Consider the following 12,797-nt stretch of genomic DNA (forward strand, 5'->3'; position numbering starts at 1 on the left):
ATGCTGTCTTATTGCTATTGCTAGGACTTCAAGCACTATATTGAAGAGGTATGGAGAGAGTGGACAGCCTTGTCGTGTTCCTGATTTTAGTGGAATGGCTTTGAGTTTCTTTCCGTTCAATTTGATGTTAGCTGTCGGCTTACTATATATTGCTTTTATTATATTTAGGTATGATCCTCGTATACCCAATCTCTCTAACACCTTTATCATAAAGGGGTGTTGAATTTTGTCAAATGCTTTTTCAGCATCCAATGAAATGATCATATGGTTTTTTCTTTCAATTTATTTATATGATGGATTACATTGATAGATTTGCGTATGTTGAACCAGCCCTGCATCTCTGGGATGAAGCCCACTTGATCATAATGGATAATTTTTCTAATATATTCCTGGATTCGGTTTGCCAGTATTTTATTGAGTATTTTGCCGTCAATGTTCATGAGTGAGATTGGTCTGTAATTCTCTTTCTTGGTTGTGTCTTTGTGTGGTTTTGGTATCAGGGTAACTGTACCTTCATAAAAAGAGTTTGGCAATGATTCTTCTGTTTCTATATTGTGAAATACATTAAGGAGTATAGGTATTAGCTCTTCCTGGAAGTTCTGGTAGAATTCTGCATTGAAACCATCTGGCCCTGGGCTTTTTTTGGTGGGGAGGTTTTTGATAACAGCTTCTATTTCTTCGCGACTAACAGGTTTATTTAGATTGTTCACCTGGTCTTGATTTAACTTTGGTAAATGGTATTTATCTAAAAACCAATCCATTTCTTGTACATTTTCCAACTTTGTGGCATATAAACTCTCGTAGTAAGATCTAATGATTCTCTGAATTTCCACTGTGTCTGTTGTTATGTCCCCCTTTTCATTTCTGATCTTATTAATTTGAGTGTTCTCTCTCTGCCGTTTGATTAGTTTGGCTAGGGGTTTGTCAATCTTGTTGATTTTCTCCAAGAACCAACTTTTTGTTTCGTTGATTTTTTGGATTGTTTTCTGTGTTTCTATTTTGTTGATTTCAGCCCTCAGTTTGATTATTTCCAATCTTCTACTCCTCCTGGGTGAGTCTGCTTCTTTTTTTTCCAGAGCTTTTAGGTGTGCTGTTAAGTCTCCAATATATGCTTTCTCCGTTTTCTTTAATTGGGCACTTAGTGCTATGAACTTTCCTCTTGGAACTGCTTTCATTGTGTCCCATAGGTTTGAGTATGTTGTGTCTTTATTTTCATTAAATTCAAGGAAGACTTTAATTTCTTTCTTTATTTCTTCCTTGACCCAAGGATGATTCAGTAGTTGACTGTTCAACTTCCACGCATTTGTAGGCTTTCTGGAAATCACTTTCCATTTCACTCAACCAGATGTTAGCATATGCTCTTAGCAGATACGAAAAGAATGGCTTACATTTTAATGTACACCTCAGTTGTATAGAACAAAAAGAATATGAAAACTGTAAACTCAATAACGCAGCTCAAGCGCAGATCCTGGAGTGATGGGCATATCTGCACTGTCCAGTGCTGTGTACACAAGACACCTATGACTATCAGCACTTGAAATATGACCAGTCAGACTGAGGAATAAGATCTTAATTTTATGTCCTTACAGTTGACTACATTTATGTTTTAATCACCACATACAGCTAGTGCATACTGCAAGGCTCAGCTGTAGAAAACTAGCAAGAAACACTCTGGTTTGAGGTCTAGTTCAAAATGATTCATATTCAGAGATGTGACAAGATCTGTGTTCATTAATTTCCAGCTCTTGCTTTATTCTCTTATTCCCAGCAGCAAGAGGATTGCTGCTGCAGGATAATGTCGAAATGGTCCTCCAATCTATTCTAGCTAATGACTAAGGGTACCCCAGCTGTAGTTTTCAAATGGATTGCAAAAGCTCCTCAAGAGAAGCAATATCATCTTAACATATATCTCTAATATACTATAACCCAACTTAGACACTTAAATATTTATTGCTAGGATTTTCTTGGAAAGAGCATGACATATGCATTTAGACAGATAAGGATAATTTATATCAGAAAAGTAAGTGTGCATCTTACTAGAGCAGAAGGGTTGTTTGTAGCACACACTGTGGGCTTGTCCTTCTGAAGCTCTGTGCTGTTTGGCTGTGTATCTCTATGTGTGTCTGCATGACTGTGAGTATGCCTGTGTGTCTCTGGGTCCATGTGCATTTCTATTTTTGTCTGTATATGTATCCATGTGTTTCCATATGTATCTGTGTGTCTGTGGGTATACCTGTGAATGTGTCTGTGTTTCTGTCTGAGCATATTTCTATGTGTGTCTGTGTTTGTATATGTGAATCTGGATATCTGCAACCTACCTCCGTGTTTATGTGTATGTGTAGTTGCATCTGTGTGTCCTTGTGCATGTATGTATATTATGTATGTGTGTTTATTTGTCTATGTGTGACAGCATATATCTATGTATGTGTGAATGTGTGTCTTGTGTGTGTATGTGTTATTAATAACTATGGCTCATAGGCAGTAGACACTTTACAGAGAAGTCCAAATTGTTTTAATTTTTCTAGCTCTGACAAAACTCTAAGTCTGTATTGGTGCTTAAAATGGTAGTTTTATATAAAATACAGACATCTGAAAAATTTTAATATTATTTTAAATTATTAATATTAATAAAACTTTTAATAATAATTCAGAAAAACAATGTAAATTCAATCAACAAAATAAACATTATTTATAAAAGTAGATTTGTTTTAGCTAAAATAATTCATCATCTGTCCTTTTAAGACTCATCTTTCAAGAGGTAATTGATTAATCAGAACTTTCAATGTTCTACAGTGCTTCCTTCATCACAGAAGATGGAAGGTTTAAATTCTTACTTCCAGAGTACACTGAGCATAATTTTATTTTCATTCAGCTTTGCTAAGAAGTAGCAACAGCACAGTAATCAAAAATAAAGGAAACACGAAGTAAGAGAAGACAGACAGAGCTGGTATCTGCTCTTTAGCTATGATTTCTAGGCCATGATTTCTGTGACCGTCACCTTACACGTTCCAGGATCCCTAAGTCCAATAAAGCAGAATTATTTAGAAGTATATACATCATTATATCAAGGCATCAGATATCTTTCATGAACTCCATCTGTTTAGGTATTCTGTCCCACTCTTGTTGCTAAACCAGAGTGCCTAGAGGAGGAACATCATACTGTATGAGACTTTAATGCCTATGATGACAAGTTTATTTATGCACAGTATAGCATTTTTCTAAGAATCATCTCAAACTCCCCACAGACAAAGCTTTTGGCCTCACTAGGTATTTTCCCTGCTATCAGCTGTGATGTAGGTGGGCCTTCTGTCTATGTGTTGTTTTCATTGGTTAATAAAGAAACTGCCTTGGCCCTTTGATAGGACAGAAAATCAGGTAGGCGGAGTAAACAGAACGGAATGCTGGGAAGAGGACAATGAGTCAGATGCCATGGAGCCAGCCACCAGGTCAGACATGCTGACTCTTTCCTGGTTAGCCATCACCTTGTGGTGCTTCTCAGATTATTAGAAATGGGTTAATCAAGATGTGAGAGCCAGTTAATAACTCTAGAGATATCGGCCAGACAGTGTTTAATTGAATACAATTTGTGTGTCGTTATTTCCGGGGCTAAGCTAGCTGTGCTGGAACCAGGCAGGACGAAAGGCAGGCCTGTCCGCGGCTCCTCACTACACAGCTGGGGACTGTTCTATTACACTGTTGCCAGAATTCTACATCCAGTTTAACTTCCACTTTCTAAAACATATTCTCTACTACTAATAATACTGAAAAACATTATGTAATTCATACATTTTTTTCAATTAGCAATTAAAGATTTTCTCACACACACACATACAAGAGTGGGTTCTTTGGTGACATGATTAGGATGAATGTCCTTATGAGAGAGACTCCAAAGAAAGTTCATTCTTTTTGCTTTTGTGCTTTTCTGGCTTGTGAGAATAGAGTATCCCTGTGAAAGGTGGACCAACAGTGTGCGTTTGGAAGCAGAGAGCAGCCTTCTGGAAGCATCAACAACGAAATGGACTTCCATCCTACAGAACTGTAAGAGAGCAAATATGTCATTTTTTAAAAAAAATTAAAGAAATTTAATCAATTTAATGTTTCTTTCTTATTAAGGAAGGGAAATATGGTAATCCAGAATATATATATATATATATATATATATATATATATATATGTATGTATGTATGTGTGTGTGTGTGTGTGTATGTAAGTTATTTTGCCAAAAGATACTCTTAAATTGTCATTTACCTTTGACTTAAATTCTGGACAATGTGGTTATTTCTAAACTAGCTTACATTATTACTTTATAATATCAACTAGGAACTTGTGAACCAAAGTGGTTTTCCCCCCTTAACTGTAGCTCATGTTCACATTTGACTTGGCTGCATAACTAATGGCTGTTCTGAGAAATACATTTCTCTGATCCGTTAATACTCAGTTCTTATTAAACAATTCAATTACTAAATTGCACCACTCAGTATTTTACATTAACAGTGACTACCCACTGATTATAGATAGATGGCCAGGTCATTTTTACGCAAAAGCACTTTTGATCATTTAACATATTACTATCAAATTAGTTGTATTGCCATAAAACTCACAGTAGGCAAGTAATCAACAGAGAAATGACTGAATGCTTGATTTATTTTGTAATATTGAGGAAGACCGCATTTGAGGCAATATGAAATCTGAGTTCAGTATAAACTGGGTATTTTAAAGAAGAGGAACAAGAAAAATAGCTCTTCCTGTTTCAATTTTATGGAACTGAAAAGAACTAATAAATGCTAAATACAGCATGTGTGTGTGTGTGTGTGTGTGTGTGTGTGCGCGTGTGTGTGTATTTCACATATTCGTGTTGCATACATCAGCAGGAATGAAACCAACAGTGTCTTTCTGGGGTTATTAGTAATTCAGTGGTCCTTGAAACTTAGGTTTCTGAAGAAGCTCTGGGAGACAGAATAAAGAGTTAGCAGTAAGGAGCAGATGGTAGAAGTACTTTGAATGCCATATTGATTTTCAATTTTATTTATGGGAAGGTGGAAATAATTGGCATGCTCTACACACAGTAACAAGATTTGCTGGTGACAGGCAGCTTGTATTTTGGTACTTTAATCAATTTCTGATGTGCAAACACAGGACAAAGAAAGGAGGCTGAGTAAAGTTGATTGCTCGATTAATGAGGAAACAAATAGATATGATGTAGGAGAGTTTTAGAGTAATAATTGGTAGAATTTCTTGATGTACTAGATATAGCTAAAGGTAAAAAAAGAATCAGATATGTGTGGGATAACATGTCAAATAACTTCAGTAAATGGGGTAGCCATTTAGTGGGATAAAAATACCCCAAGGCACTGCCGGTCAATTTACATGCCACATTCAATACCTCATCTCAGCCATATTCTCCACGCCTTGCACCAGGGTGTATTCAGGTGAGTCTCTTGGAGCTTCCCCTCTGCACACCTTCCTTAAACCCATGGATATAGTCTAGGACCCACACACTATGCCCCTCTTCTAGTCTAGACAGCTCTGCTCACATGAGTCAGAATTCATAGACCCTTGGTGCACAGCCAACCTCTCCAACCAGCTGGGTCCTGCACACCTTGAGCCTGGATCTAGCCAGGTGAATCCACATTATCCTCTCTAAAACCCTCCTCACAGGTGATGCTTCTCTGATTTCCCTCTCTGATTCTTTATCCTTTGTGTATAGGAGGGCTACTGACTTTTGGAGTCGATCTTGTATCCTGCCACATTACTAAAGGTGTTTATCAGCTGTAGGAGTTCTTTGGTAGAGTTTTTGGGGTCGCTTATGTACACTATCATATCATCTGCAAACAACGAAAGTTTAACTTTTTCCTTTCCAACTCGAATCCCCTTGATCCCCTTATGTTGTCTTATTGCTATTGCTAGAACTTCAAGCACTATATTGAAGAGGTATGGAGAGAGTGGACAGCCTTGTCGTGTTCCTGATTTTAGTGGAATGACTTTGAGTTTCTCTCCATTTAATTTGATGCTAGCTGTCGGCTTGCTGTAAATAGCCTTTATTATATTTAGGTATGAACCTTGTATCTCTAATGTCTCCAACATCTTTATCATAAAGGGGTGTTGAATTTTGTCAAATGCATTTTCAGCATCTAATGAAATGATCATATTTTTTTTCTTTCAGTTTATTTATATGATGGATTACATTGATAGATTTGCATATGTTGAACCAGCCCTGCATCTCTGGGATGAAGCCTACTTGATCATAATGGATAATTTTTCTAATATGTTCTTGGATTCGGTTTGCCTGTATTTTTTTTTCTCCCAGAAGTTCGGGGTGGTTTTTTTTTCTTTCTTTCTTTCTTTCTTTCTTTCTTTCTTTCTTTCTTTCTTTCTTTCTTTCTTTCTTTCTTTATTAAAAATTTCCACCTCCTCCCCACCTCCCTTTTCCTTCCCCCTCCCCACCTCCCCCTCCCTCTCTAGTCCTAGGAACAGTCAGGGTTCCCTGCCCCATGGGAAGTCCAAGGTCCTCCCTCCTCCATCCAGGTCTGGTTTGCCAGTATTTTATTGAGAATTTTTGTGTCGATGTTCATGAGTGAGATTGGTCTATAATTCTCTTTCTTGGTTGAGTCTTTGTGTGGCTTTGATATCAGGGTAACTGTAGCTTCATAAAAAGAATTTGGCAATGATTCTTCTGTTTCTATATTGTGAAATACATTAAGGAGTATAGGTATTAGCTCTTTTTGGAAGTTCTGGTAGAATTCTGCATTGAAACCATTTGGTCCTGGGCTTTTTTTGGTAGGGAGGTTCTTTTTTTTTTATTCATTTTTTTTCCGTTAGACTTGTTTATTCAAGTATCCGAAAACACTCTTTCCACTTCCTCCCCTCCTCCCAATACCCTCCTGCTCCCTCCACTCCCCCCACTCCCTCTCCTCCTCCCTCACCATTCCCCAGAGCAGTCAGGGTTTCCTGCCCTGTGGGAAATCCAAGTTCCTTCCCCCTCCCTCCAGGTCCAGGAAGGTGAGCATCCAAACAGGCCAGGATCCCAAAAAGCCAGTCCATGCAGACGAAACAAGACCCAGTGCCATTGTCAATGGCTTCTCAGTCTTATTTGGACCTTGGGTGCTCAGTCAGCCCTCATGTCAACCACATTCAGAGAGTCCGGTTTGATCTCATGCTCATTCAGTCCCAGTCCAGCTGGCCTTGGTGAGCTCTCATTCGATCAGTCCCCTTGTATCAGTGGGTGAATGCACCCTTCGCGGTCCTCACTTCCAGTGCTCCAATGTGGGTCTCCGTCTCTATCTCCATCCATCGTCAGATGAAGGCCCCCTCTGATTTTGCTTTCCTTGCTCACGATCTCCCTCCCTCTGCTTCTCATTTGGGCCTAGGGAGTTAAGTCCAGTGTTCCAATATGTGTCTCTGTCTCTATCTCCATCCATCGCCGTATGAAGGTTCTGTGGTGATATGCAAAATATTCATCAGTATGGTTATGGGTCAAGGCCAGATCAGGCACCCTCTCCTCTGCTGCCCAAAGTAAAATCTGGGGACTTCTCCTTGGGCCTGGGGACCCCTCCAGAATCAAGTCTCTTGCATACCCTAAAATGGCTCCCTTAGTTGAGATATAAACTTCCCTGCTCCCATAACCCCATAACCATCCTTCCTCCCTACCCTCCTCCCATTCCCCCAAGCCATCCCCGATACTCCCCCTCTCCCCTCTCCCTAACCATCTCCCCATACTTCCACCCCCCCACCCCCCGTGCACCCAAGTTTGCCTGGCAATCTTGACTACTTCTAATATCGAGGAGGATAACTATATGATTTTCTTCAAGTTCACCTTCTTATTCAGCTTCTCAAGGTTAACAAATTATAGACTCAAAGACCTTTAACTATGGCTAGAATTCACTTATGAGTGAGTACATACCATATTCCTCTTTTTGGTCTGGGTTGCCTCACTCAGTAAAGCGTTTTCTACTTCCATCCATTTACATGCAAAATTCAAGATGTCATTGTTTTTTACCGCTGAGTAAAACTCTAATGTGTATATGTTCCACACCTTTTTTAACCATTCTTCTATTGAGGGGCACCTAGGTTGTTTCCAGGTTCTGGCTATTACAAATAATGCCGCTATGAACATAGTTGAACAAATACTTTTGTGGTATGACAGGGCATCTCTTGGGTATATTCCCAAGAGCGGAATTGCTGGGTCCTGAGGGAGGTTGACTCCCAGTTTCCTGAGAAACCGCCACACTGATTTCCACAGTGGCTGCACAAGTTTGCATTCCCACCAACAATGGATGAGTGTTCCCCAAACTCCACATCCTCTCCAGCATAGGCTATCATTGGTGTTTTTGAGTTTAGCTATTCTGACAGGTGTAAGATGGTATCTCAAAGTGGTTTTGATTTGCATTTCCTTGATCGCTAAGGAGGTTGAGCATGGCCTTATGTGTCTTCTGGCCATTCGGAGTTCTTCTGTTGTGAATTCTCTGCTTAGTTCAGTACCCCATTTTTTAATTGGGTTAATTAGAGTTTTAGTGTCTAGTTTCTTGAGTTCTTTGTATATTTTGCAGATCAGACCTTTGTCTGATGAGGGGTTGGTGAAGATCTTTACCCAGTCCGAAGGGAGCCTTTTTGTCTTACTGACAGTCTCCTTTGCTTCACAGAAGCTTCTCAGTCTCAGTAGGTCCCATTTATTCATTGTTTCTCTTATTGTCTGTGCTACTGGGGTTCTACTTAGGAAGTGGCTTCCTGTGCCTATATCTTGTAGACTACTTCCCACTTTCTCTTCTATCAGGTTCAAAGTGGACAGATTAATGTTGATGTCTTTAATCCATTTGGACTTGAGTTTTGTGCATGGTGATAGATATGGATCTATTTTCATTCTTCTACAGGTTGACATCCAGCTATGCCAGCACCATTTGTTAAAGACGCTTTCCTTCTTCCATTGTATACCTTTAGCTCCTTTGTCGACAATTAGGTGTTCATAGGTTTGTGGGTTAGTATCTGGGTCTTCTATTCGATTCTATAGGTCGACTTCTCTGTTCTTATGCCAATACCAAGCTGTTTTCAATACTGTAGCTCTGTAATAGAGTTTGAAGTCAGGGATGGTAATGCTTCCAGAAGTTCCTTTATTGTATAAGATTGTTTTGGCTATCCTGGGTTTTTTGTTTTGCCATATAAACTTGATTATTGTTCTCTCAAGGTCTGTGAAGAAGTTTGATGGGATTTTGATGGGGATTGCATTGAATCTATAGATTGCTTTTGGTAGAATTGCCTTTTTTACTATGTTGATTCTCCCAATCCAAGAGCAGGGGAGGTCTTTCCATTTTCTGGTATCCTCCTCAATTTCTTTCTTCAAGGATTTAAAGTTCTTGTCAAATAGGTCTTTCACTTCCTTGGTTAGAGTAACCCCAAGATATTTTATGCTATTTGTGGCTATCGTGAAAGGTGAAGTTTCTCTGATTTCTCTCTCTGCTTCTTTATCCTTTGTGTATAGGAGGGCAACTGATTTTTTGGAGTTGATCTTGTATCCTGCCCCATTACTAAAGGTGTTTATCAACTGTAGGAGTTCTTTGGTAGAGTTTTTGGGGTCGCTTATGTACACTATCATATCTTCTGCAAAGAACGAAAGTTTAACTTCATCCTTTCCTATTCGAATTCCCTTCATCCCCTTATGTTGTCTTATTGCTATTGCTAGAACTTCAAGCACTATATTGAAGAGGTATGGAGAGAGTGGACAGCCTTGTCGTGTTCCTGATTTTAGTGGAAAGGCTTTGAGTTTCTCTCCATCCAATTTGATGTTAGCTGTCGGCTTACTTTATATTGCTTTTATTATATTTAGGTATGATCCTTGTATCCCCAATCTCTCCAACACCTTTATCATAATCCCAGGACCAGATGGTTTCAATGCAGAATTCTACCAGAACTTTCAGGAAGAGCTAATACCTATACTCCTTAATGTATTCCACAATATAGAAACAGAAGAGTCATTGCCAAACTCCTTTTATGAAGCTACAGTTACCCTGATACCAAAACCACACATAGACACAACCAAGAAAGAGAATTACAGGCCAATCTCACTCATGAACATCGGTGCGAAAATTCTCAATAAAATCCTGGCAAACCGAATCCAAGAACACATTAGAAAAATTATGCATTATGATCAAGTAGGCTTCATCCCAGAGATACAGGGCTGGTTCAACATATGCAAATCTATCAATGTAATCCATCATATAAATAAACTGAAAGAAAAAACCATATGATCATTTCATTGGATGCTGAAAAAGCATTTGGTAGGGAGGTTCTTGATAACAGCTTCTAATTCTTCTCGACTAACAGGTCTATTTAGATTGTTCACCTGGCCTTGGTTCAACTTTGGTATATGGTACTTATCTAAAAAAATGTCCATTTCTTTTACATTTTCCAATTTGGTGGCATACAGGCTTTTGTAGTAAGATCTAATGTTCTCTGAATTTCCTCTGTGTCTGTGGTTATGTCCCCCTTTTGCATTTCTGATCTTATTAATTTGCATATTCTCTCTCTGCCGTTTGATTAGTTTGGATAGGGGTTTGTCAATCTTATTGATTTTCTCCAAGAACCAGCTTTTTGTTTCATTGATTCTTTGCGAGGGGTGTGCCCACTCACTGAGACGGTGGGGCTGATCTAATGGGAGCTCACCAAGGCCGGCTGGACTGGGAATGAAAAAGCATGAGATCAAACTGGACTCTTTGAACGTGGTGGACAATGAGGGCTGAGTGAGAAGCCAAGGACAATGGCAATGGATTTTGATCCTACTGCATGTACTGGCTTTGTGGGAGCCTAGACTGTTTGGTTGTGCACCTTCCTGGATCTGGATGGAGGGGGGAGGACCTTGGACTTCCCACAGAGCAGGGAACCCTGACTGCTCTTTGGACTGGAGAGGAAAAGGGAGGGGGCTGGGGGGAGGGGAAGGGAAAAGGGAGGTAGGGAGGAGGTGGAAATTTTTTAATAATAAAAAAAATAAAAATAAAACCCTCCTCAAATTCCAGATCTATTCCCAAATTTCTTACTAGGATCGGAATGCACATCCCATGAACCAGTCTAGCCAACACTGTCCATCTAACTTCATCCTCATTACGCCTAGGTATGGCAAATCTTCTGATTCTAACCTAGACCTCATATCTTGTGCTCTTTCCCAGCCTCTGTATTCACATTAGACACGAACTAACAAAAGAAGCCAACATACCCAGTTTTATTACTTCCATCAAATCTTTAAACCCTTTAGAGATTTATTTCAATGAGAAGTAGCTAGATAAACCCCAGGATGAAGAATTTAAAAGAGCAGTTATAAATTTCCAAAGAATTCAAAGAGATTAAAGACACAGCTCAATGAATTTATGGAGAAAAAAAGAAGCTAATGATATACAACAAAACACAAACACAGGGTGATTGAACTGATGTCGACAATCCAGGATAGAAAAATTAAATTTAGTAAAGATGTAGATACACTAAGGAGAATTCAAACTGAAATAAAATGGAACGGATAATCCAACTAAGAAACTCAAGTGGAAATCTGATGAGTAGAATGAACCATGCAGAAAAAGAATATCAGGACTCAAGGATAAAGAAGAGGAACTAGACCAAACAATCAAAAATACATGAAGAAAATTAAAACATAGTAAAGGAATATACAGGTAACATTGGATATCATAAAAAGTTCCAACTTTTGAGTTATTGCAATTGATGAGTGAGAAGTCTAGCTCAATGGCACAGATCAGATCTTCAACAAGGCAAAAAAAAATTTTCCTAAACTAAGAAAAGACACATGTCTACAAATAGAAGAAGCAAAGAGAACACAATATTAAAAAATATATTATCCATGACATACCATAATTAAAACACTAAAGAACATATAACAAATGGTATTGAAACATTTAAAAGACAACGAGGTCACATAGAAAGGATAACTCAGAAAAAAAGCAGCTAAATCTCAGTGGAAACCTTGAAAGACAGAAGAGCCAGGAGTTTATGCTATGGAAAGTATTTAATATTTTAGAATAGGATTATCCAAACACTGGACTTCCCCAGGGCACATTAGACAAAGAAAAATTGCCTTGGGAAATATATAAACTTATCATTTGAGATCTGCTGGGTACTTACTGATTTGCTGGATACCTTTTCTCAACCCCTTCCATTTTGGCTAAGGCATTGATTCATTTTTTATAAGAATAGACATATATCACTTGTGAGATTGTGGTGTTCACCTGTAGTGCTTTAGCTAACACCCCGACCTAGAATTTATATGGCAGAAGATTCTTTGAAAGCCTTTAGTTGATGCTTTATCCTGATAAGTAAACAGACAGGCCTCTAAGAACAAGTATGTAAGTAAGATGGCTTCCCTAATGTCATTCATTTTCAGTGACTCAAATGAGTCTCTTTTTCTTGTCTTAGACATTTTGAGATCCCTATCTCCAAAGGGAGAGACTGTCAGTAAGAGACACATCACAATCCCTATTGGACTTTATAAGCTAACAATTGTTTCTCAAGTTCTCCATGCTGCTCCTATGTATGAACAGATGGTAAGAAGTGAAGCTAGCATACAGCCATGTTAGTTTGTCTCTTTTCTCCAAAGCAGCATAATTTGAGGGGGCAGGCAGAGAGGAATAGATCATGTCCTACCAATCACTCGATCACATCTTGGTAGTCTTTCTTATTCCACTATTGTTCTATAACAAAATACCATCTACTGTGCCATTCTAAACATTACAAGTTCCCTTTACACAGTCCTGGAAACTGGGAAGCTCAAGATTACGATATCAACCACTTCAAGGTCAAGTGGGGGA

The 12,797-nt window shown here is 38.8% G+C and overlaps 1 long non-coding RNA gene across 1 annotated transcript in view; it reads left to right on the top strand.

The window, feature by feature from the left end:
* The first annotated feature begins 562 nt into the window (after nt 1-562).
* Nucleotides 563-12,797, top strand: part of LOC125414831 (uncharacterized) — a 42,389-nt gene continuing 30,154 nt past the window's right edge. The window contains exon 1 of the long non-coding RNA XR_015735246.1: nt 563-4,038. This is a non-coding gene — a long non-coding RNA (uncharacterized LOC125414831). The remainder of the gene's footprint in view (nt 4,039-12,797) is intronic.

This window comes from Myodes glareolus, chromosome 17 (genome assembly GCF_982192425.1).
Source record: "Myodes glareolus chromosome 17, mMyoGla1.1, whole genome shotgun sequence".
NCBI classification, from domain to species: Eukaryota; Metazoa; Chordata; class Mammalia; order Rodentia; family Cricetidae; genus Myodes; species Myodes glareolus.